This window comes from Canis aureus, chromosome 9 (assembly GCF_053574225.1).
Source record: "Canis aureus isolate CA01 chromosome 9, VMU_Caureus_v.1.0, whole genome shotgun sequence".
NCBI classification, from domain to species: domain Eukaryota; kingdom Metazoa; phylum Chordata; class Mammalia; order Carnivora; family Canidae; genus Canis; species Canis aureus.
The window spans coordinates 64,045,287-64,068,023 of record NC_135619.1 but is presented as its reverse complement, the minus strand read 5'-3'; the positions used below and the strand labels follow the sequence as shown (position 1 = coordinate 64,068,023).

General features: G+C 42.8%; 1 protein-coding gene across 6 annotated transcripts in view; it reads left to right on the top strand.

Annotated features, from left to right (window-relative positions):
* The first annotated feature begins 3,687 nt into the window (after positions 1-3,687).
* FOXN3 (forkhead box N3) overlaps positions 3,688-22,737 on the top strand; it is a 393,063-nt gene continuing 374,013 nt past the window's right edge. For all 6 annotated transcript variants that reach the window (XM_077910311.1, XM_077910309.1, XM_077910308.1 and 3 more), the window contains exon 1: positions 3,688-3,815. The gene's annotated coding sequence lies outside the window, so the exon portion shown is untranslated. The remainder of the gene's footprint in view (positions 3,816-22,737) is intronic.

The window sequence follows — 22,737 nt, the reverse complement described above, 5'->3', positions numbered from 1 at the left end:
GCGTGGAGCCTGCTTCTCCCTCTGCCTGTGTCTCTGCCTCTCTCTCTCTCTCTCTCTCTCTCTGTGTCTCTCATGAATACATAAATAAAATCTTTTTAAAAAGATACATTTTTAAGTCATCTCTGTACCCAATGTGGGGCTCAAACTCGTGACCCCAAAATCAAGGGTGACATGCTATGCAGACGGAGCCAGCCAGGTGCCCCACACCACTGTACATTTCATTATCTCCTAAAGCTCCTCTTTGTAGTTGTTAGTGTGTCCTGATTTGGACGACGTTGACCTTTTGGAGGACATGCTGCTCAGGTATTCGGTGAGATGCCTTTCCACTGGAATTTGCTGATTGGCACAGGAGGAATTTAACGCAGGGGATTGCTCACACAGATGGTAGAGGATTTGAGATGGAAAGCAGAGACCATGAAGTCATGGTCATTTCAGCAGAAAGCCATTAACATTTGACACTGGGATGTTAGCAGAATGAGGCAGTGTCACCTAGGCCAGGAGTTGGGGTCAGCTGGCAAAGCCTCAGCCAGTTGCCGCCACTGGGGCAGATCCCATCACAGTCAAGAAGGAGGTGAAGAAATCCTCTTTCCTCCCATTCTCCACTCTTCTTTCAGCACGTCCTGTTAACCATACCTCGCCTTTAACCAGCCCACCCGGGGGGCTGTGAACACAGCCTGCAAATCTGCTCCAAGTAGTACAGAGTAGAGGGTGCCATTGCCAATGGCCCATGACTGGGACAGTTGGCATTTGAACACAGAGCGCCTGTGACGTGGTTTTACTATAGCACTAGCGCCACTGTTGTGCAGTTCTTTGCTTGTCCATGGGCTCTGAATGATGAAGAGGGCTTTGAGGGCATTGTTTGTTTTTTTATACCCAGAGCCTAAAAGAGTACCTTGATCACGTTAGGTTTTCAACATTTGAGGTATACGCAGTTGAATGAATGAATGAATGAATGAGTTCCTTTGGACCACCCACCTCTTCTGATGTGCTCCAGCTTTGAGGAACCGCTCACCACCAGCACATCTTTTCAGCTTCTCATGACCTCCAACGGCTGCCAAGATGATTCTGAGCCTTGCATTTGCGACATTTGAAGGCCACGTGCATGGTGTGACTACCAACTAATTAGAGCAGTTTTCAACAAAGGGATCAAATTAATTCATCAAGGAAGTTTTACATTAATCCTCCTGAGTTGTTTTTCAGGAAGGTCATCTGCATCTCCCAATGATGCTGCCATGCCCAGCCTCTTTCTTATGAGCTGCCCAAGAAAAGGAATGAATAATTTTTAAGAATTAAATGTCTGTGTCTTTTCAGCTAAATGTCACCCAGCCCTCACCTGCTGGTATTTAAGTGGGTGGGACACATCATCAGAGAAGCTACATTTCCTTGCAGCAGAGGGGAGGAGGCAGTGGACTGACACCAACGGAACTGACTGTGGCTTTCCCATGGGTGCAGGAGGGTTGAGAAGCCACACCCGGTAGTCACTAGGTCTGGGCAAGGACACCCTAGATATCTCAGTAACAGGACACCTGGTATCTGAAACACCTGAGGTTCCAGGCTTTTTCGAGGACTTTTGGGGCTGAGACTGCATGTAGATAACCGAGTTCCACTTGAGAGGACCTCACTCCTCCAGGTGCCAAGCGGATCTCAGTCTCTGATAGGACGCAAAGGTGTCTAGGGAACAGGAGCCTTCCTCAGCCCCAGAGTTTTCTAGTTTTCCGTCTGCCCCAGACAGCCGCGGGACAGAAATCTGACCAGCCAGCGTTCTTGTTTAGTGGAGACTAAAATATTTTCAACTATCCTCTTGTTTCCATTCTGGTTAGTTGCTCTTCTAATACAGGTAAGAAAAGGTGGCTACAGAAGGCTACTTGCATTTTTGTTTCGGATGCCTCATGTTCCAGAGCTTAATGGGGGAAATCGTTGGGAGGGCAGGTGGCGCACTTGAGAAGGCTGAGGTTGTCAGAAATGTTGGGGACTGGGGTTGAGCCCCCAGCCCCTGGGTATACTAGCTGAGCTGATTTATCCTACGGGACTTCCACTTTCTCAATGGAAAATTGGGAATTAGAATGTCTGTCTTATCACAGAGGTGTGGTAAAGATATGAGATGTACGGGCGAGGACTTTGAAGATCTACAAGTGTGACATGTTACAACTAGGTTTTTTTTTGCATGGACCTAAGGCAGCAGAAAAGGTATCTTTGATGTTTAATTAATACTAAAAATCCTCCATTACATTTATTGGCCATGATCGGGAAGGAGGTGAGCTTGAGTAATTTTCAAAGGGACCCTTTCTGCTCCAGAAATAGAACCCTGAAAACACATTATTTGATTTTCGTTTTGGTGTCAAACCACAGCACCATTGTTATGAGCAGTTTTACAGAATTGTGACCTTCAGACTTGGTGATATCAAGACTGAAGGCAGCTCCCAGTCCTGAAGCCTTTCAAACAGGCCCTTCAAACTAAAGCACTTTAATTTTGAATTAAGGGCTAATAGAATTGCCCTCTTAAATGAGCACTTGCAAGTTTAAATGTTGCCTTCCAGGTGGGCTGCAGTCCATGAATGTGCTAGGAGGTTGCTGAAAGCCCTATTGGGGACCATGAGGGGAATCTGCTATAGGGGTCCATGTGACACCCTTTCCTGCAGTTAGAAGAGAAATCTAGAACTTCCATTTTCCTAATTGTTCATAAGCTGATCTGTGTATACATCGAGGACCATCATTTACTTTCAGTTTATCGAATTTGTGAATTTTTCACATTTGTTTCAATTCGTAATTAAGTTTTCTCTATGAGGCGCGCCACATGCCACCATTAATTCTTCCTCCTTGATTGCTTAGGAGATACCCGGGTGCATATTTTGATGCAATTTTTGAGGTCTTCTGGAAATCAAATGCCTCTGCGTTTGGCCATATGGGCCTTTGTTATTTAAAATAGCATAGGACAAAGTAAGAGGAAGCAAAACGCAAAGAGGACCTGTTAGAAAACAAAACACTGGAAGCCTGTGTGTAAAAAAAAAAAAAAAAAAAAAAAATGTTATGAACACACCAATTTAAAAAAAGAAATTAATGAATTTATTTTTTATTGGTGTTCAATTTGCCAACATCTAGAGTAACACCCAGTGCTCATCCGGTCAAGTGCCCACCTCAGTGCCCAACACACCAATTTTGAATCTTTCTTTTCTTTTTCTTTTTTTTTTTCTTTTTTTTTGCCTTATATTTTTGAGATCTGTCTTTATGGATCCCCCCTCCCCCGCCCCGCCGTGTGTCTTCCCGTCTGCTAAGGTGCCGAATTACAAGTGCCACAGCGGGCAGGCAGACCGCTAGAGAAACCAGTTCCTGCCCCGGTGCCCGGTGCCGTAGAGACGCGGAGGGGCTGCAGATCCGCACACCGGCCTCGGGCGAGTTCACTTGTAGCCGCGTCTGCGGCCAGGGCTTGACCCCGGGCGCCCGCCCCCCCGCCCGTCCGCGCGCGCGGGGCCCGGTTTTGAGAGGGGCCGACGGGTCTGGCCCGGGCGGCCGGGGCCGGGGGTGCGGGGAGGTCCCGGGGCGCGCGAGCCCCCGCCCGGAGGTCCGGGCTGCAGAGCGGGCGGCGGGGCGGGCGCGCGGCGCGCACTAGGACCCAGCGGGGCTCCGGGCCCGGGTGGGAGCCGCGCCGCCGACCCCGGGCGGGCGCCGGGGCTGGAGCCGGGGTTCCGGCCGCGATCGGCTGCAGCTCGGCCGGGAGACGGCGCGACCCGGCGGCGGGGCCCCCGGCCAGTGCAGCGCCGCCGCAGCCCCCCGATGCGGCCGCGAGGAGCAGCGGGGGGGGCCCCCGGCGATCGAAGGTAACGAAAATGGGGCTCATTTCCTGCCTCCCGAGCTTGTGCTCGGCTCCAGCATTGTCACGAGAAGCCCTCGCCGTTCTGGCGGCTGCATTTTGGGGGGCATCGTTCCATTTCTGTTTGTTTGTTGTTTTTAAAGGTGTCGCCCCCTCCACCCCCCCACCCCCTCCACCCCTGCACGCTCCCGTTTCCACCTGGGTTCGGGAGTGATTTATAGAGCATGCAGCCCAGATGGGGGGGAAGATGCGGGGACATCGCAAGTTGACTATTTTTCATTAGTTTTGGCTCAAAAGTAAGTTCATTAAAAAAAAAAAAAAAAGAAAAGAAAAAGTTTCTCAGGAATTGGTGAATCGTCTTTCAAAAATTCTTTCGGAAGACCCGACGGATGGTTAATTTAAAAAAATGTGTTTTTTTTTTTTGTGTGTGTGTGTGTGTGTATGTGTTTTTTTTTTTTTTTTTTTTTTTCCTCCCCCAAGTAATTGATGCGATTCTGGTAATGACTTCCCAGGGCTTGACTTTTGTGGGGGGTCCCCGGGCGTTACTTTTATTTTCAAGGCACTAGCGTGTTGCATGGGGAGTTGGGCTCGGGGAGAGTTTACAGCATTTTGCTGTCGCCACTGTTTTTTTTTTTTTTTTTTTTTCTATCAGTTACCAACCGTGTCCGATCCGGGGTGTGTGTGTTGGGGGGGGGGGGGTGGCGGGCGGTGGAGACCCCTTTGCAAACCCTGTCGCTGGTTATCCTGATGTGACATGTACAGAGGAGAGTTTCCTTTGAGGGCAGAAGCGAGGATCTCTGTCCTTTTTTGGAGCCGCGTTGTTTTGAGGAGCAAACCCTGATCCCTGATGACTGGCTGGGAGGCTAAAGACAGACTATTTCTCATGCTTTGTTTATACTCCGGGGCTGACATTTGGGGAAGGGAAAGGCGGTCCTCCCCGGCAGCTCAGCTCTTAATTGTGGGGTCATTAATTCACTCCATTGATTAGTTTCCACTGGCTGGGCTCGGGGAGCCCCCGTGTCACAGGGCGGGCTTAAGGAGGGGACCCGTCTGCAGGCGGTCGGGACACAGGCTTGCAGATGCGAGCTGTGCCTGCTGCGGCCCCGGCTGCTGGGGCTCCCGCGCGGAGCTGTCGGGGGGCCGCTGGCTGCGCGCCCCGGGCTCGCGGAGGGAAGAGGGGACCCTGTTCCCTGGCTCCCGGGGAGGCATCCTGTTCTGTTCCTTTTGTTCGCTGTTTTTCATTGATCGCCAGCTCTGCCTTGAGAGGGGAGAGCAGCCCAGAGTGCAGAGCGGAAGGCGGCCCAGATGACTACAAACCACTTCAACTCTCACCCTGATTGGTCAGCGAGATGGAGACTTAGGAAAACAGCCACCCCGGACCTCCTTTTTTTTTTTTTTTTTTTTTTTTTTTAAGTCTCGCTGTAATTTCAGGTTAGCTTTTCCCAAGCGCGCGGATTCCTGCAAGATGGCTTTTTAAAATTTCGGGTGCCGTTTGCTCGAGACAGCCTTTAAGTCTCTCCCCCCCCCCCCCCGTTGTTGTCTCTATCCGGATAAAGTAGGCCATTTTGGTGACAAATTTCTTTGCAGACGTCAGCTACTAGCTTGCATTTATAGACCTATCACTTTACGATACATGCTGCATGCTTCTTTCTCCTCCGGAGCCGTACGATGCAAAGTTGTTCAACTTAGAATAATTTCTCCTTGGCGTGTGTGTGTGTGTTTTTTTTTTTCTTCTCTATTTTTTTTTTTTTTTGACCTGGATATTTAAGCGTCGCCATTGGCAGATGGATGTTTAGCTGGATCTTTACTTGGGTCGTTTAAGTGTCCTATGCATGGACACGGATCACGCACTAAATTTAAGTCTGCCACGGTTGAAGAAAAAGGCAAGGAAGAGCAAACAAAATGAGCTTGCACACTGTTATAGGAAATTGTGGCATCTGGCTTGAGGAGGATGCGTTCCACGTCCAAGAAAAGGGGCATTCTTTGCCTTATAAGAATAGGAATTAGTAAATATTGTGGCATTGTGTATCTATAAAACCAAAAAAAAAAAATGCCTAAGACCCGTGGACATCTTCATCTGAGCCTTAAAGCAGCTCAATTACAGAAGCACTGTCTCAGAAGTTGTTAAATGTATAAACACTTTTCTGATTGGCTTAAAAATTTAGACACAGGAAGTGGATGGTATCTAATAACCGATGAGTGGAGACTTGGTTGTCATGGAAACCGGGAATAGTAACCCCCACACCCCCATACACTACCATAACCACCCCCTTAAGAAAAACAGCAACAACAACAACAACAACAACAACAACAACAAAACCCTGCATGTCATCACAGATGCCTGGAGAACATGTTGGCTTCTGTAAGCTTTCCCACAGCATCTGCTGAAACCCGAGACCATGCCTGTCAGATCAAGGTCATTTTACAACAACAACCAAAAATGCAGCCTCCTGGATTTCGTAACTATTTTCTTAAAAATAAGCGAGGAAGAGAACCTCTTAAGGCGAGGATGAGCCCACGTGCTTACTTAGCAGTTTGCTACCACTGAGCTGTGCAAGGAAAGGCAAAGAAGCAGGTATTGGAGCGCTTAATTGTGGAATCAAACTGATCTGTAGGTCTGCGGTGAGAAGGAAGCTCTTTTTAGAGCCCTAAAGACTAGAGCGTTACCTGTGGCTGAGAAGTCACTTGGGGAAGGTATAAATGACGAGTTTCTGTTTGCAAGAGGGGTCCAAAGTTGAACTGTGGCAAATGAAGTCAAAGAACTGGCATTTTGGAATCCTGCACCAAGGTTTCAGGAGCAGGCATAAAGAAAGGCTGTGTCTGGTGCTTTGGGAAGTACCGGGGAGGGTGTTCTCAGTGGCTGAGCAGGAAGGAGAGAACTCCTAACTAGGGCTACACTGTGCTCAGAACTGCAGTTAGTATTTGATGAATTTAGAACAGTTCCCTCTTCTCTTGCAGATGAGAAGGCTAATCCGGAATCAAAGTTGCTAATAGTTTTCAGCATCTCAGGGAGTGAGTGGTTTCAGTGAGGTGGGTGAGGAAGGGAGAAAAGTTTGGAGACCTTCCCCCTTTTCACTTTGCTGAGTGAGGAAATAACCAAGGAGGCCCTCTCCTCGAGGTTGACTTGGGCGGTCAGCGTGGAATAATAATATAATATAATGTCAACGCATTTCTGACGTTTCTCTAATCTTGTCAGTGGTGGCCTTTAAATTCTAAATTCTTGATATTCCTTTAGTGATGGCTTCCTGCCAATCATGATTGATTGCATTGTCCTGCTTTATCTTAATTGAAAATGGTCAGTTTTAAATCTTTCTTAACACTTGGATCTTTTTAAAAAGCAGCACATTTTCCTTGTTTTTATCAGCTAATTGCATGGGGCGGGGAGAGAGAAAGTGGAAAGAATCCTGACCGTATTTTAATGTTTATATAACATCCTGCCCCTATGCCAGAGGAAATACAGTGATAGAACAATCACCTGTTGGGTTGATGCAGCGTATATATTTCATGATCCCATGTTGTCAGATATTTAACTGACTGGGATTTGGTGAAAAAGGTTGCATTTCATGGCACAAGGCTTCTCTTTTAGCAAAGGATTTCCTGCAGGGAGCTTTCTTATCTATAAGTATGGTCATTGGCAGGAAGCAAGTCGGTTGCTTGTTTTTACAAACTGAAGGAAATGAATGGGATTTGTTGGTTTCTAGAATCTGCCTTCCTTCTCCATTGTCTGTCAAATAGTTTGCTCAGAATTTCTAAAGAGACTCCACATCTTTGGCATTTCTGTTTATTTGTTTTTGACTTTGGGGTTAGAAAAATTGGGCTTTAGACTGCTATGTACAACTTAAATTTTACCAATACAAATGAATAAGACGTTCAGTCGTGTTCAAATTCATTTTCAGTGGTCAGATGTACACATAACTCACCTGAAGCTGGCATTTTTTGATAGCTATGCCAAATTTCTAATGATTAATCCAGAATACCAACCAAATGCCAGTTTCATGGAGAGATAAAGAGAGAGGAGCATCTTCACTCTTTTCTTTGCATCCAAGAAGAAAATTCGTAAAGACTGAATGTCAGGTATATATATATGCCTCCTTTGCTGATGGCAGAAGGTTGGTGCCCGGGGGGGGGGGGGGGGGGGGGGGGGGGGGAAGCCCGAAGTGGGGGGTGAGTGTGGGAGTGTCAGTCGTACAATCCTGATGAGAAAAACAAATCTTAACCTTGAAGAGATTTCTGGTGCAAAAACTCTGGTTTACTTTTAGGATATTGTAAATAAATGGATTTGATTGTTTTACTTTATGTATGTTTCAAATTCTGGAAGAGAAAACAAGGGTGAGCTTCCTCAAAGGAAAATAAATACATAAACCTGCATTCCAAGGAAACAGCCCTGGGGGGAGGGGGAGGCAATGGGTGAAGAGCGTCTGGAGAGAATGATTTGTTGCAATGGTTTTCACACATTTTTGAAGACATCATTTTTGTTTTATATTTAGCACCAAAAGCGGAATCTTATGCAAGACCCTAGTACATGAGCGGAATAGGAACAGAGCTGCTTTGGGGGAAACCAGGAACCAGGAGCCCAGAGTCTGACGTCTTCCCCTGGGCTGAGCCTGGGGCCTCGCCCTAGAACCCTAGTACCTCCGCTGAAACAGTTTGAAAATCACTGCTTTTAAAGTGTCCAAAATATTCTCTAAAAGAACGCCCAAGGGAACGGCTTGCAGAGCCCTGGAACCTCTTTCGCTGAAGAGAGAACTTCTACCCTGACAGTTTAAGAGGCGCTTGTGCTCAGAGTGAGTAGGAAAAAGGCCTGTATACCGTGTCCTCTAATAAGCCAGCACGTCTATAGCGAGTGATTGGACTGGCTGTCGGTATGAAAGAGCCCCGGACCAGTATGTAGGAAGGGAAGGGAGAGGGTGTTTTGGGGGTTACTTCCAAACCAGGGCCCCCCTTCCTTTATGAGTCATGGGAACGTCTCACAGAGCCATTTGAAAGTACTTGGTTGCGATTCTTCCAGAATACGTGGATTTACTCTGTTGCCACCTCGGGATCTGTTATATCACTGTTACTCTAGTTGTCAGCGAAAATTATTTCATATTAAGTGTCGTTGATGAAATGAAAGTTTGCCAAGCTATATAATCTGCTTGGCAGACTCAGTAGTGTTTTGAGTGTTGAGTAAAATGATAACACACAGATGATGTTTGAATATCATCAAATATAGTCGCATTATCTCCTCTCGTGTGCGAGTTACTGAAACGGCAGTGTCAGGGTTGGGCTCTCTTAAACATCCTGGAGCTACGAGTACTAAGATTTCTAGGTGTGGTGGATGGAGAGGTCCTCTTCTGCTCCACTCTGGATTTTCAGGACCCCTCGGTTCACGTTAGCGCTGTTAGAGAAGCGAGGAGGAATCAGTGGACACTTCTGGCAAACTATGGTGCCTCCTGCTTCTTGTGGCCACTGCCATCCTCCGTGCATCACTCGTTCCCTGAAGGATGCTCAGGGAGGGAGTTTGTAGAAGTAGGAAGGACAGGAGCGCCTGGGTGGCTCCGTGGTTGCGCATCTGCCTTGGGCTCAGGCCCTGATCCCAGGGTTCTGGGATCGAGTCCCGTACTGGGCTCCCCGCAGGGAGCCTGCTTCTCCCTCTGCCTCTGTCTCTGCCTCCCTCTGTGTGTCTCTCGCGAATAAATAAATAAAATCTTTTTAAAAAGAAGTAGGGAGGACAGACCCCTCTCTGCATTCTCCTTTTCCTCCGCTCTGCTTATAAGTTCCTGTTACCTGCCTGGGGTTGGAAATGGCAATTAGAATAATCGGTGTTCTGGGAAGTCGCAGGTCTTCCAACAGTTTGTGCTGGAACTTTTCCTTTTTCTTTCTTTTCTTTGTAAAGTAGGCTCCACATTCACCGCTGGAACTTTTCCGTTTTCTTTCTTCCTTTTCTTTGTAAAGTAGGCTCCACATTCACCGTGGGGCTTGGACTCACACCCCTGAGATCAAGTGTCCTGGGCTCTACCCACTGAGCCAGCCAGGCGCCCCCAGGGGAACTTTTTCTTTCTTTTTTTTTTTTTTTTAAGAAAATATTTCCTCTACAAAGATGAAACTAGGAAGAGCACAAAATAGTTGGAGGTTGTAGTGGATGGAGAGAAAATGATTGTGGTTGACTTTTATTTGTTGAGTTGTGTGGAAGAAAGCTTTTCATGTGTAGGCTGTTTAAAGCTATCTTATTCCTCCTCCCACTGCATTTCAAAGAAGAGTGAGTGTGTACCCGCAGAAACCAATGGAACTGTCCCAAGGCAACCAATGGAACTGTCCCAAGGCGTATTCATGAAAATAGACCAGTGATTCCTCTTGAGTGAGCATTTAAACTCCGAGGTTCTTGGGGACTTGTGTTTCCCAACTCAAGGATATGATCCAGTAACTGGGACCTGGCAGGAGCTGCTGATACAGGACTCCAGACATTATGCAGAGTGTGCGCTGGGTACCTTTGTGGATGTCACTTCCTTAAAATTCGGATAACAGCAAGTCCTCCTTAAAGAGAGGATTTTAGTTTAAAAAAAAAAAAGAAAGAAAAAGAAAAAAAAGAGGATTTTTTTAATTTTTATTTTTTTTTAAAGATTTTATTTATTTATTCATTCATGATAGACATAGAGAGAGAGAGGAGGCAGAGACCCAGGCAGAGGGAGAAGCAGGCTCCATGCCAGGAGACTGATGTGGGACTCGATCCCGGGACTCCAGGATCACACCCTGGGTCAAAGGCAGGTGCTGAACCGCTGAGCCACCCAGGGATGCCCAATAGAGGATTTTAGTATGTTATACCAGATAGATTTTAGATGATCTCAGGTATCTCTTCACACCTGGCAGTTTCTGATTCCGCAAACTGGACATTTTTGCAGCCTTTAAAACAATTACCGTTTAATGACTAATACAAATCTCTGAGTTAAAGTAGTCACGTTGTTTCGTGGGACTAGATTGAGCATTTATGATGGTCTCTTGAAAAAGAAAGAAGTTGCCCTGGGTAAGTTTGGCAATATTGGGTAACAGAAAAAATTGTGTGACACTGGTAAGAGGCTTTTCTTTACAAGCGCCTCCCTGGGGTGCCTGGGTGGCCCAGGTCTTGATCTCAGTATCCTGGGGTTGAGTCCTGCCTTGGGTACTGCGGTCAGCGGGAAGTCTCCCTCTGCCCCTCCTCCTGCTCATGTGCGCTCTCTCTCAAATAAATAAATAAATAAATAAATAAATAAATAAATAACATCTTTTTTAAAAAAAGGTACCACCCCTATATGACTTTAATTGATTCTTAGAATAATCTAGTTTTCATATACCACTACTGTTGTTACTACTCAGTAATGATAAATATGCATTAATGTCCCGTTTTACAAATGAAGAAACTGAGGCCCTGTGTTCCTAGGGCCACATACTCATTGGTAGCCAAGCAGTTCTCGTAACTCCCAAATTCCAGGCATTTTTTTTTTTCCCTACCTCACTGGGGCTACCTCACAACTGTTCAACCGTTTCTGTTCCAGGGTTGATGACTTCCCCTTCCATGCTTGAAATGGAACCTCCTCCTGGGAAAAATCAGAGGGCGGGGTAGGGAATATTTGATGTGATTTTGGCAAGAACTAGGGTTTAGCTTCGTGACATTCTGTGTTCCCACGTCTGGCTGTTAGGGATGCAAGGGGCTTTGTAGTTCCCTTGACAGAGACTTCCTTAATTCCTCTTCATCTTCTGAATTTTCTTTCATCTACCTCTGAGCGCATTCACCTCCTTGGTAAACCAAAGGCTCTTACCACAGGGATGTGACTTTCCTGAATTACCCAAGTATTACACCTGGCCTTTCTGTTGTGGCCTCCACAGAAAGAGATTTCCTGGGACATTCACTTTTGTAATTCCTGTGAGCTGCCCAACACACTCAGAGGTGCAAATGCAGTGACATCTCCTTTGTTTTCTGAACAAAAACCAGTGGGCCTAACTTGTCAGATTAGCGGGTTGTCTGGTATCTCCTTCTTGGGGGCCCCCCTACCCCTAACTCCTAGAAACCCCATATGGCTTTGTACAGACCCAAGTGGAGCGGGGTCACTTTGACTTCCTCATCTAAGCCCAGAGCTCTGCTTCTTGCAAGCTGGCAGAGCAGACTTCAGCCAGAGAAAGTTCCTGGGGGACTTGTTTATGCCATTGGCCGCAGTCAGAGGTTGGGCTGGCGCACGCTGGGATGTCAGCCCTGAACGGGACGTGGCCAGGGCATCACCACCTCCTATGACTGCTCTTATTCTTTCACTCTTTCCACCAGAAAGGTTGACATTTTAGAAGAATGATAATTTTATTTATTTATTTATTTATTTATTTATTTATTTATTTATTTATTTTTAAAGATTTTATTTATTTATTCATGAGAGACACAGAGGCAGAGGCAGAGCCAGAGCCAGAGGGAGAAGCAGGCTCCCTGCGGGGAGCCTGATGTGGGACTCCCTCCCGGGACCCCAGGATCACGCCCTGAGCCGAAGGCAGATGTGCAACTACGGAGCCACCCGGGCATCCCAGAATGATCTATCTATCTATCTATCTATCTATCTATCTATCTATTTAAAGATTTTATTTATTTATTCATGAGAAACACAGGGAGAGAGAGAGAGGCAGAGACACAGGCAGAGGGAGAAGCAGGCTCCATGCAGGGAGCCCGACGTGGGACTCGATCCCGGGACTCCAGGATCAGTCCTGGAGCCACCCAGGGATCCCCTGATCTTTTTTAAATAATCCTCTGAACTTCAAAATGAACGAAGGCCCTGGGAAAATGTTTTTTTTCAGTCCAAACAAATGAGAGCAAGAGATGTAGCGCAAGTTCCAAGCATCCAGGCAGAAATTGTGAATGAGGGCATTCATTTGGTTGTGGTTTTTCTCTGTTGCCACCGTTTATCCCGTTTCCCAGATTGGAAAACTTGTCCACCTACTTGTTCTAGATCCATGTATCTAATTTACCACCGGGGCTGCTTGCTGCTTTCTTGGAAATCCACCTTCTATTCATCTCCTCCTCTTGAGTTCTGGTGCCTCATGCCGGGGATACTGCAGGTCACCTTGAAGGGGCTCTGTCCCTCCTGGTCCCTTGCCTTCCTAGGGACTCTTGCAGACCAGTCGCCCCCAGAACCCTCTGGAAGTGCCTTTACCCCTTAGAGCTGTGCGTGACCTTGACCTAAGACCCAGTGATATGGAAATAAGACTGAGTAACGTGGAAATCCTGAACGGGTCATTGTGAAATCCTAGAGTCCCGGAGAAGCACTTGGCATGGAGCCTGGCACGTAGTCACAAATTATTGTAGCGATTTGTATTGTTGTGTTGTTACCGTTGTTAGGGCCCTCGGCTCCTGAGAGCCATGGCGGGTGCTGGCTCTCTGTTGCCCACCTTACCAAGTCTTCCTTTGTCTTTCAAGACCTTCTGTGGTCTGGCCCTCCCTGTTAGGGCTCAGGGAATGCTTCTGGAACTGATCCCTGAATTTGCTCTCTCCTTCCAGCTCCCCTGACCTTGTTTATATTGTCCCTGGTTCCTATGATCCTCTGACCACAACCTTCTTCCTCCATTCACATGTTGGAAAGACACCAGTTTTACCCATCCTGCAACTCCAGTATATAGAGAAAATGCAATTTATTCGTTTTTTTCTACAGTAAACCTTCTTCCCCGGCACATACCCATTTATTATATCAGGAAAAAGAATAACTTTTTTTTTTTTTTAGATTTTCTTAATTTATTTGATGGGGGGTGAGGAGAGCACAAGCAGGGGGAGCAGAAGGCAGTGAGAGAGGGAAAAGCAGACTCCCTGCTGAGCAAGGACCCTGATTGTGGGGGCTCAATCTCAGGACCCCGGGATCATGACCTGAGCCCAAAGCAGACACTTAACTGACTGAGTCACCCAAGCACCCCAAGAATAATAACTTCTGATCCTCTTTTAAAACTCAGTGTGGTCAGATAATCCACTTGGTCTCTTATAGTATTTCTAGTCTTCCTAGGAGAATAATGCCCATTTGCTCATGTTGCCCCCACTCCTTTGTCTGATGGTGTGTGTGTGGGAAGTAGTGTTGAGCACATTCCTTCCTTGTATTTCTGATTGAGGTGAGCAGATTCAGGCTCCTTAGGTGGGGTGACCACTGTTCCTGGGGGCTAAGTCTCTCGCCCACTGGTGCTTCTTGTTTTATACGAGCAGCTGAAGCCTGTGACTCTTATTACATGTAGTCTAATCCAGTGATTTTCAATGACCCACAATAAGATATAGACCCATGCTCTCTAAAATAAATAAATCTGGGGATCCCTGGGTGGCTCAGCGGTTTAGCACCTGCCTTCAGCCCAGGGCATGATCCTGGAATCCCGGGATTGAGTCCCATATCGAGTTCCCTGCATGGAGCCTGCTTCTCTCTCTACCTGTGTCTCTCATGAATAAATAAATAAAATCTTAAAAAAAACAAAACTATTTATTTATTTATTTATTTATTTAATTTATTATTTTTTAAAAAACTGTGCGTGACCTTGACCTAAGATCCAATGACATGGAAATAAGACTCAGCTCAGCCTCCTCCTCCTCCCACCCAGCCCCTGACCTCACCACTCTCTCTGCTTGGGCCTGCTGTCGCACTGGGCTGATGAAGCTGTGCCCCACACTGGTGTGGGTCATCTCTTCTCAGGGCTCCAAGGGGTATAGGGAGATGGGCACAAGGACGTCTCTTAATGGTACTTTCTGCAGTCAGGAGGCAGTCACCCAGGAGGGGTCAGGCCAAGCAGGAGCCACTCTATCCACTGTCCTCTTTTTCTTCTCTCCTATTTCTTTCCCATAATTATCTGGACCCAGAAAGGGGTGGACGTCCCCTTAGCTCCCCTCCTCCTTGCACCCTGAAGGCAGATCAGGGACTGCTCTGTCCCTGATGGGTGAGATTAGTGTCTTCTGCCATCTTCTGGTAGATTCTTTTGTGTTGGGTCCTCTAGATTCCTGGTAAATGGTGGAAAATCCTGTCCTGGGACAAAGCCTGACTTTCAAGGCTGTGGAATTTCTGCCTGTGATAGCGTCTCCTAGTTTCCTATCTGTCTATTCTGTGCAAATTTTAGCGGGGATCAGCTAACGATCACAATTCTAAGACTCCGTTGCAGCTAAGAATGGCAAAATTCTAGCTTCTGGGATTCGAGTAGATGTGTGGGGTGTCCGTGTGGTTTGTGTCCTTGTTTTTCTTTATAGCTTTATCACATACTTTTTTTTTTTTAGCCCAAAACTACAATATTGTTCAGTTTTGCATGCTTTGGTACAAATGAAAACATTATAGATACGTGTATGTGTGTGTGTGTGTGTGTGTGTGTGTGTGTTTGTACTGTCTCATGGTTTAAAATGTTTCTTATTAGAAACAAAATGAAAAACCTCTGTATTATGGAAACTTCAAAAAGTGCCTGTGACAATTTATAATCCTCACAGTAGTGAATAGGTTTTTTTTGTTGTTGTTTCATGTTCTCAAGACATTTAATATTGTCAGACTGTAGAAGTTCTGCTAGTATAATAAGTGTGAAATAATCTCATTGTTATTTAAATGGTTTTGGTTATTAATAAGTTTTGAATATCTTTTCATAAGTTTATTGGTTATGTATGTTTCTTCGTTTGTAAAGTTCCTATTTGCCTTTCATCTTGTAGTCAGAAACTTTTAGTTTCTTAGATCTTCTCTGTAGTATCTCTTTCTGTTTATTTTCCACTTGTATCTTTATTCTTTTTACTTTTTTGTGTTTATTATATTTTTGAATTTCCTAAAGTGACAGCTTTTGAAGTTTTCTTTTCTATTTTTTCTTTTAAATATTTTATTTTAAAGTAATCTCTATACCCAACATGGGGCTTGAACTCAGGACCCTGAGATCAAGAGATGCAGCCTCTTCTGACTGAGCCAGTCAGGTGCCCCAGAAGTTTTCTTTTCTAATGCAAAAATACAAGCTGTAAATGACCTATATTAGTGCTGTCTCAGGAATTGTTATATGTAAAATTTTCACTGTTGTTCAGTTCTAATTAACTCCTAAATTTATTATGACTTTTTGTCTATGAATTATTTAAAAGTGTTTTGTATCTTTCAAGTTATTTTTTTCATTATTGATTTCTAACCATTGTATTTTTGTCATAGAAAACAGTCTTATGATGTCAATTATGGAACATTAAGTCAAGCTTGTTAACCTAATTTTTAAATCTTTACTATTTTTATCAATACTTTGCTGATGTATTTTTAATTGAGAGAGAGAGAAGTGAACTAAAATTTCTCATTGAGAGTAGATTATCACTTTTCTTCATATATTTTGAAGTTGCATTATTTGGTGTATATATTTAGAATTCTTCTGTCATCTTGGAGAATTGAATCTTTTATTATTATGAAGGAATGCACTTTAATGTTCATACTGCTTTTTGTCTTCAAGTGTATTTTGTCTGATGTTCATGCAATAATACAAGACAATCGTGGGAAATAATCAGCTTCCTCTTTATTAATTCTTGCTGCTTGTTTTTCCATCCTTTGTTTTTTTAAACTCTTTGTATCCTAGTATTTTGGATATATCTTTTATACATGACATAAAGGTATATAATGTTTTTATGCAGCCTGTAAATACTGAAATATGTAATGTTTATATTTTGTAATTATGCATGTTTCAATTTACTCCTTCATGTTATTTTATCCTTTCCATTTGTTTTGCCTCTTCCACGTTTCTTTTTCTTTCATTTCTTGCCTTCTTTTGAATTGATGAGGTTTCCTTTCTTATTTTATTTTTTTCTATTGTGGTTTTGAAGTTTTACACTTTTACTATTCTTTTAGTGGTTCTCTGGAAGTTTGGGCAGGTATACTTATCAAAGTCTAAACCTAATTCATATCTTTCCTTTCCTCCCAAACAATGAAAGAATGTTAGGCTACTTAACTCTAGTCTCTGCCCCCCACTTCCCAACTTAGGTCCCATTTTTGATCAGTGTTTTAGTTGTATCTTATTTTTTTTTAAACTTCACACATTAGACATTACTATTTTATTCAGCTTTACCTACATATTTACTACTTTTTTTGCTTATAATTCCTTCCTCTGCCCCCAGTGACTTACTCCTGAGGGTCACTTCTCTTCTTAGATTTCACTTAGAGAGGATAGGTTGAGGGAAAACTATTTCAGTTACTGTTTGTTGGGAAGTTCTATTTTTTTTCCTGTTTTCTAAAAATATAGTTTTGCTAGGTATAAAATCTTTTTGCTAGATATACAATTTAGTTATTTTTCTGTCAACATGTTAACAATTTTCTGTTGTTTTCTGATTTCCTCTTCTGAGAAGTCAATACTAAATCTAATTGTTGCTTGTCATTGAAGGGTATTCTTTTTTCAGTAGTACTTTATGGCTGTTCTTAAGATATTTTATTGTCTTTGGTGTTCTGTGGTTTTATTGTAAAATATCTAGATGTGAATTTCTCTTCTATGTATTTATTTTGCATGGGATTTTTCTGGGTTTTGTGTATTTGTAGATTGAATTTTTTCATCAGTTCTTGAAGATTCTCAGGTTATTGTCCCTGCTCTCTACTCCTCTTTTCTACTTCTAGATTTCAGAATAAGTATATGTTAGACTTTTGTTCCTTGTCTTCTCTATGTTTTAACCTCTTTTTCATGTTTTCTGTCTCTGTCTTTAGTATCTCTATGTGTTAGGGTCTAGATATTTTCAGTGTTTGTCATTTTCCACTATCCAATCTGTCTGATCTTGCCGGCAGCTTATATTACTTATTTCCTTCTATTATTTAAACATTTATTTTATATTGTGTGTCTGATGATTTGAAAGTTTGAAGTCTTTGTGTGTTCATTTCTACTATCTCTTGTTTCTGCTAGTTGTTAATGTTGCTTTGTTTCCTTATGCATGTGTGTATGGGGGTTTTGTCTTATTTTACTGTGACTTAATTTCTTTTTTTGTGTGTGACTTAATTTCTTTCTTTTCTTTTCTTTCTTTCTTTCTTTTTCTTTTTTCTTTCTTTCTTTCTTTCTTTCTTTCTTTCTTTCTTTCTTTCTTTCTTTCTTTCTTTCTTTCTTTCTTTCTTTCTTTCTTTCTTTCTTTCTTTCTTTCTTTCTTTCTTTCTTTCTTTCGACTTTGTCAATGGGAATTCTTTGAGGTTTGCACTGAGGTGAATTCTCTAGATTTTGCATTTGTTTCTGCCAGGTGCATGGCATCATAAACGATCTGCAAAGCGAGGGCTTAAAACTTTCAACTTGAGGTTTGGGGAATAATCACATAATCAATTCATATTCAGAAATCCTGTGAGGGCTCTCTTGTGATTACAGATTTTCAGTAAAGACTTTTCTCTCCTCTACTCAATACTAATTTTGGAGACAGGCAATCCTGGTGGCCTTTTGGAGTCCTATTATAGCAGAGTACCTCCTAGTATACTTTCTTCGTACCTTGGTGAGTCCTGGCTTTGTGCTACCAAGATTATTTGCTGTCCCCTATGCTGTGCTTTGTTATAAAAACAGAAGCTCAAGTTCTCCTGTTTGTTACATGCCTTCAAGGTGAAAGCTGATGTAATTGCTATGCTCTGGTATGCCTCATTTTCTTGTTGGCTCATACTAACATCATTTCAAACTATTTTGAAGAAGTATTTTGTTCAGCATCTTTAGTTGTTTGAAGGATTGGACAGGTATCTTTTTTGCCATAGTGCCAGAAAAGGAACTCCCATCCTTCTTTCTCTTTGTCTTCCTTCTTTAATAGTGCCCGAACATATGAATGCCTCTGGGTAACTAGAGTAGGGATCGCTGTGTGCATAAAGCAATAGAGAAAAAGCACAATCATTATTTTCAAAGTATTACTTCCTTCTACACATAATTTAAGCTCTAATTTGTATTAGTTGAGGTAATACTATCTGCTTCAATAAAACCAACAGTGCAATGAATCAAAACAATTCAACTTTATTCCTTACATATCCAAAGTGAGTGTCCTAACTGGAGAATGGCTCTCATTCAGGTGGTGATTTAGGGAACCAGGCAGTTTTCATTCTGTGGCTCTGCCATGTTCAACCAATAGCTCTCAAGGTCATTGGGCTACTTTGGATCACAGTAGCAGAAAAGGGAAAGAACATAGAAATTTAGGAGTGACAGATTTTTACTGGCCATCCTAGATGGGCACCCTCCACTTCCTTTCCCCATAACCAGCTGATACTTGGTAGGATTGTCACATCTGCCTGCGAGGAGGCTTGCTGGGAAAGGTAGTCTGGATGTGTGCCTAGGAGGAAGAAGAACAGGTGTAATAAACAGCCGGTCTGTCTGTGCCATGTATTTCTTTTCTGAAACTTTGGCCTAACCTGTTTCTCACTTCTCTGAGGGCCTTTTTCACTTAAAATCAGTGACACCAAGTTTAGGATTTAACCGTCCTGAATTATTTCATGTTCATCCAGTTTAAATCCCCAACTATATAATAACTTCCTGGAGGGTGTGAGTTTTGTGCTGAACATTTGAAAATGTGCCTTGTCACACAGTTTTGAACACACAGTATGCGCTACAGAAATTAAACCCCCAAATGAAAGGAGAGCATTCTTTTGTTTTAAGGAGATGAATGCTAATGTATTTAGGGATGCAGCATTGTGATCTGCAACTTATTTATTAATGTTATTCCTTTACATTTTTTCCTTAGACTTGAAATTTATCAAAATAAACATTTGGAGAAAAAAACTTTGAATTCCCTGAAGTTTGAAGTGGGCACTACACACAATAGTGGCATTTCCACGAGGGGGTCATTTTAATCTATCTCACTTGATTCTTCTGAAATGTCTTGCTGTCAGCCCTCTTGGTATCCTCCAGGTTGTTATGGAAATTTATCCCATTCTTCTGGAAATATTCGTTGAGGTCTATGAGGTGCTAGATACTGTGGAGCAGATGGTTCTAGGGGTGTGAGATAAGATCCTGTCCCAGAGCCAATCAGGTGAGGGGGTACAAACAAACTGCTTTGAGTGGAGAAAGACCTTTGCAGTTGATTCTGTATTTGATACAGCAGTGGTGAGGTTCTAGTTGTTTTTTTTTTTTTGTTTGTTTGTTTGTTTGTTTGTTTTTTTTATAGGATGGGGAGGATCAAGGCTTGGTGCAATCTTAAGTCCTTTAGGAGGGACTTTTCACTTCTTTTTCCTTTACTTTTACGCCTTACTTGAGACTAGCCCTTTTCCAGGCAAGTAGCAAACCAGCAAGTTGAGTGTAGCTCTTATACATTCTCTAGGGCCACAGATAATCCAGCCGAACTGGACCCTGACTTATTGGCCTCAGTATCACTCTCTGCTTGAGTTGAACTCATTTCTTTGTTGCTAGGCTCTATGTTTTCAATTCTCTATTTTTATTTTCTGTTGCTATTGGTCTTAGTAAATGAGAATGACATATGGACTTGAGTTAAACTGTTGGAATCATCGTTTGTTTTCTTTTCATTGCATAGTTTTCTTTCTGTACTGTACTGCACTGTGGATGGGAAAATACACTGACATCTTAGTACTCTAATCTATTATCCACCTGCTCGGATGCAAGCACAATGCATGTGGCAAATTACTTTATATGCCAATAAAGCCTGTGTTTTGGAAAAATGTTGGGCTGTTTATATTCAAAACATTGTTTTGAATCAAGCCATCTAAAATATGCAGATTAGGAATAGGAAGTGGTGTCCTGGATAGCATCCTCAAAATTCCAGGAAGGGTCAGGCTGCAAAATACAAGATGTGATGAGTCTATAATTAGGTGTAGACCAAGTTTTATTTGCCTGAGCACCTCCTCGGACTTAGCTCTGGCACTGGGCAGAGAATAGCTCTTGAGTCCAGAGGAGTTCACTTTAGATGATGACCCAGCAGGTAGATGTGGCTCCCTCAGTAGCCAAGACAGAGCAAGCCATTGTTTCATTCGTGGAACAGGACATAGAATTTCTGGCAGGTAAGAGGAGTACAGCATTTTTAATAAAATTGATGAAGTGCAGAGGGGTGGGTGCACAGTGCTCTTCTTGGAAATTGTGTCTATTATATTCTTAATTCTAAAGCTTCTCTCTTTAGAATTTTTTCTTGTGTTTGAGAAAGTTACCAAAACTACTCCTTTGGAGGTTCTGAGTCTTAGCCAAAGACATTAATGATATATACAGCCCAGGACCTAGCATACAGGGTAGAATTAATTTATATACATATATATGGATTTATTTATTTATCTTTAGGGAGAGAGAAAGCATAAGCATGGGAAGGACAGATGGAGGGGAGAGAGAGACAGAGACAGAGAGAGAGAGAGAGAATCCTCAAGCAGAATCCCCATGAGCATGGAGCCCGATGCACGATATGGTCCTGTGACCCCAAGATCATGACCTGAGCCAAAATCAAGAGTGGAATGCTTAACTGACTGAGCCACCCAGGTGCCCCGTTAAATTAATTTATATTTTTAAAAGCAGAGTACTCTGTGCAGTATTATTGGGGTGACATATATCCTGACTTGTTTGTAATAGTTTTGGTGTATGCCTACTGCCTCAGTGTAATGACTCCTTTTATTTTCAAAGTCATTGTGGTTTATATGATAAATTATTGTCACCTTACATATAGTGGTAGTCAGTGTATCTAGCAATAGTAGATCTGATTTGTTCAGACCAGCTCATCTGCTGAGAAAAGCTGCTTAAAATTAAAAAGAAAAAAAGTTTGGAAGCATTGGAGAGTCATCAAGGCAATGAGGAATGGTAAAGCCAAGATTCAGGAAAGGAAAGCCCTAAGAGATGAGCACAGCTTTTGGATCTTTTTCTTGAGACAGTTGTCACTTCCAAAATTAGTAGCCAAGAGACTAAAAAACTTAGCAGAGCTTTCAACAGACTCATGTGATTGGGGGCATTTTAACTGTATTCAAGTCCTGCCAAGGAGCAGAAGCCCTAGTAAACAACCTGGGGTTTCATTTGGAACCCTGAGTCAAGACAAACCAGAAATAGAAAAACTCACACAGGAACTGAAGCCAAAAATCAAATATTTTCAGATTAGTGTCCCTAGCTTAGTTGCTTGCCAGAAACAAAAGTTAAAATCCTCTCTGGAGGAAGATACATCTTACAGAGCCTCATGTTGTTACTAGAGTTTTTCATGTACTGTATCTATCACCTGGTGAAAAATAACTAGACCTATGAGAAGACAAGACATGATTTAGAAAATCAACAAATAAGACATACCTGAAAGTGTTTGTCTTTCTCTGAGTGACTTATTTCACCTACCATTATATCCTCTAGGCTCATCCATGTTGTAACAAATGGCAAGATCTCATTCTTTTTTATGGCCGAGTAATATTCCATTGTATGTTTATATCTATATATCACATCTTCCTTATCATTCACATGTGGAATTTAAGAAATGAAACAAATGAACAAACAAATGAACAAAGAGATAAAAAATCTGACTTGAAAACAGAGAACAATTACTTGTGGTTGCCAGAGGGGAGGTGGGTGGGGAGATGGGTGAAATAGATAAAGTGGATCAAGAGCACACTTCTACTGATGAGTACTGAGATATGTACAGAATTGTTGAATCGGTATGTTTTATACCTGAAACTAATATAACACCATATGTTAAGTATTTAAAAAGAAAACATAAAGGATATAGGAAAGGTTTAAAGATGTATTCTAGATAACTGAAATTCTTTAAAGTGAGAAATAAAGATAAAGAAGAAAAAAAAGGTACACCCAAAAGAGATCCAGAGAGTGGATTAATCAGAGGTGATCTCTAAAACAACTGTGATTAAATATTAAAGGTTTAAAAGGTAAGATGTAAAAATATTCCAGACAACTGAAAATTATAAATAAGAATCTGGTACTGAAAAATATATTTACTGAAGTTTAATAGATAATTGATAAATCGATGAACTTCTTGGGGTGATGGAAGTCCTCTAAGACTGGATTATAGTGATAGTGATGATTGCACAATTGAATTAATATGCTGAAACCATTGAGTATACACTTACAATGGG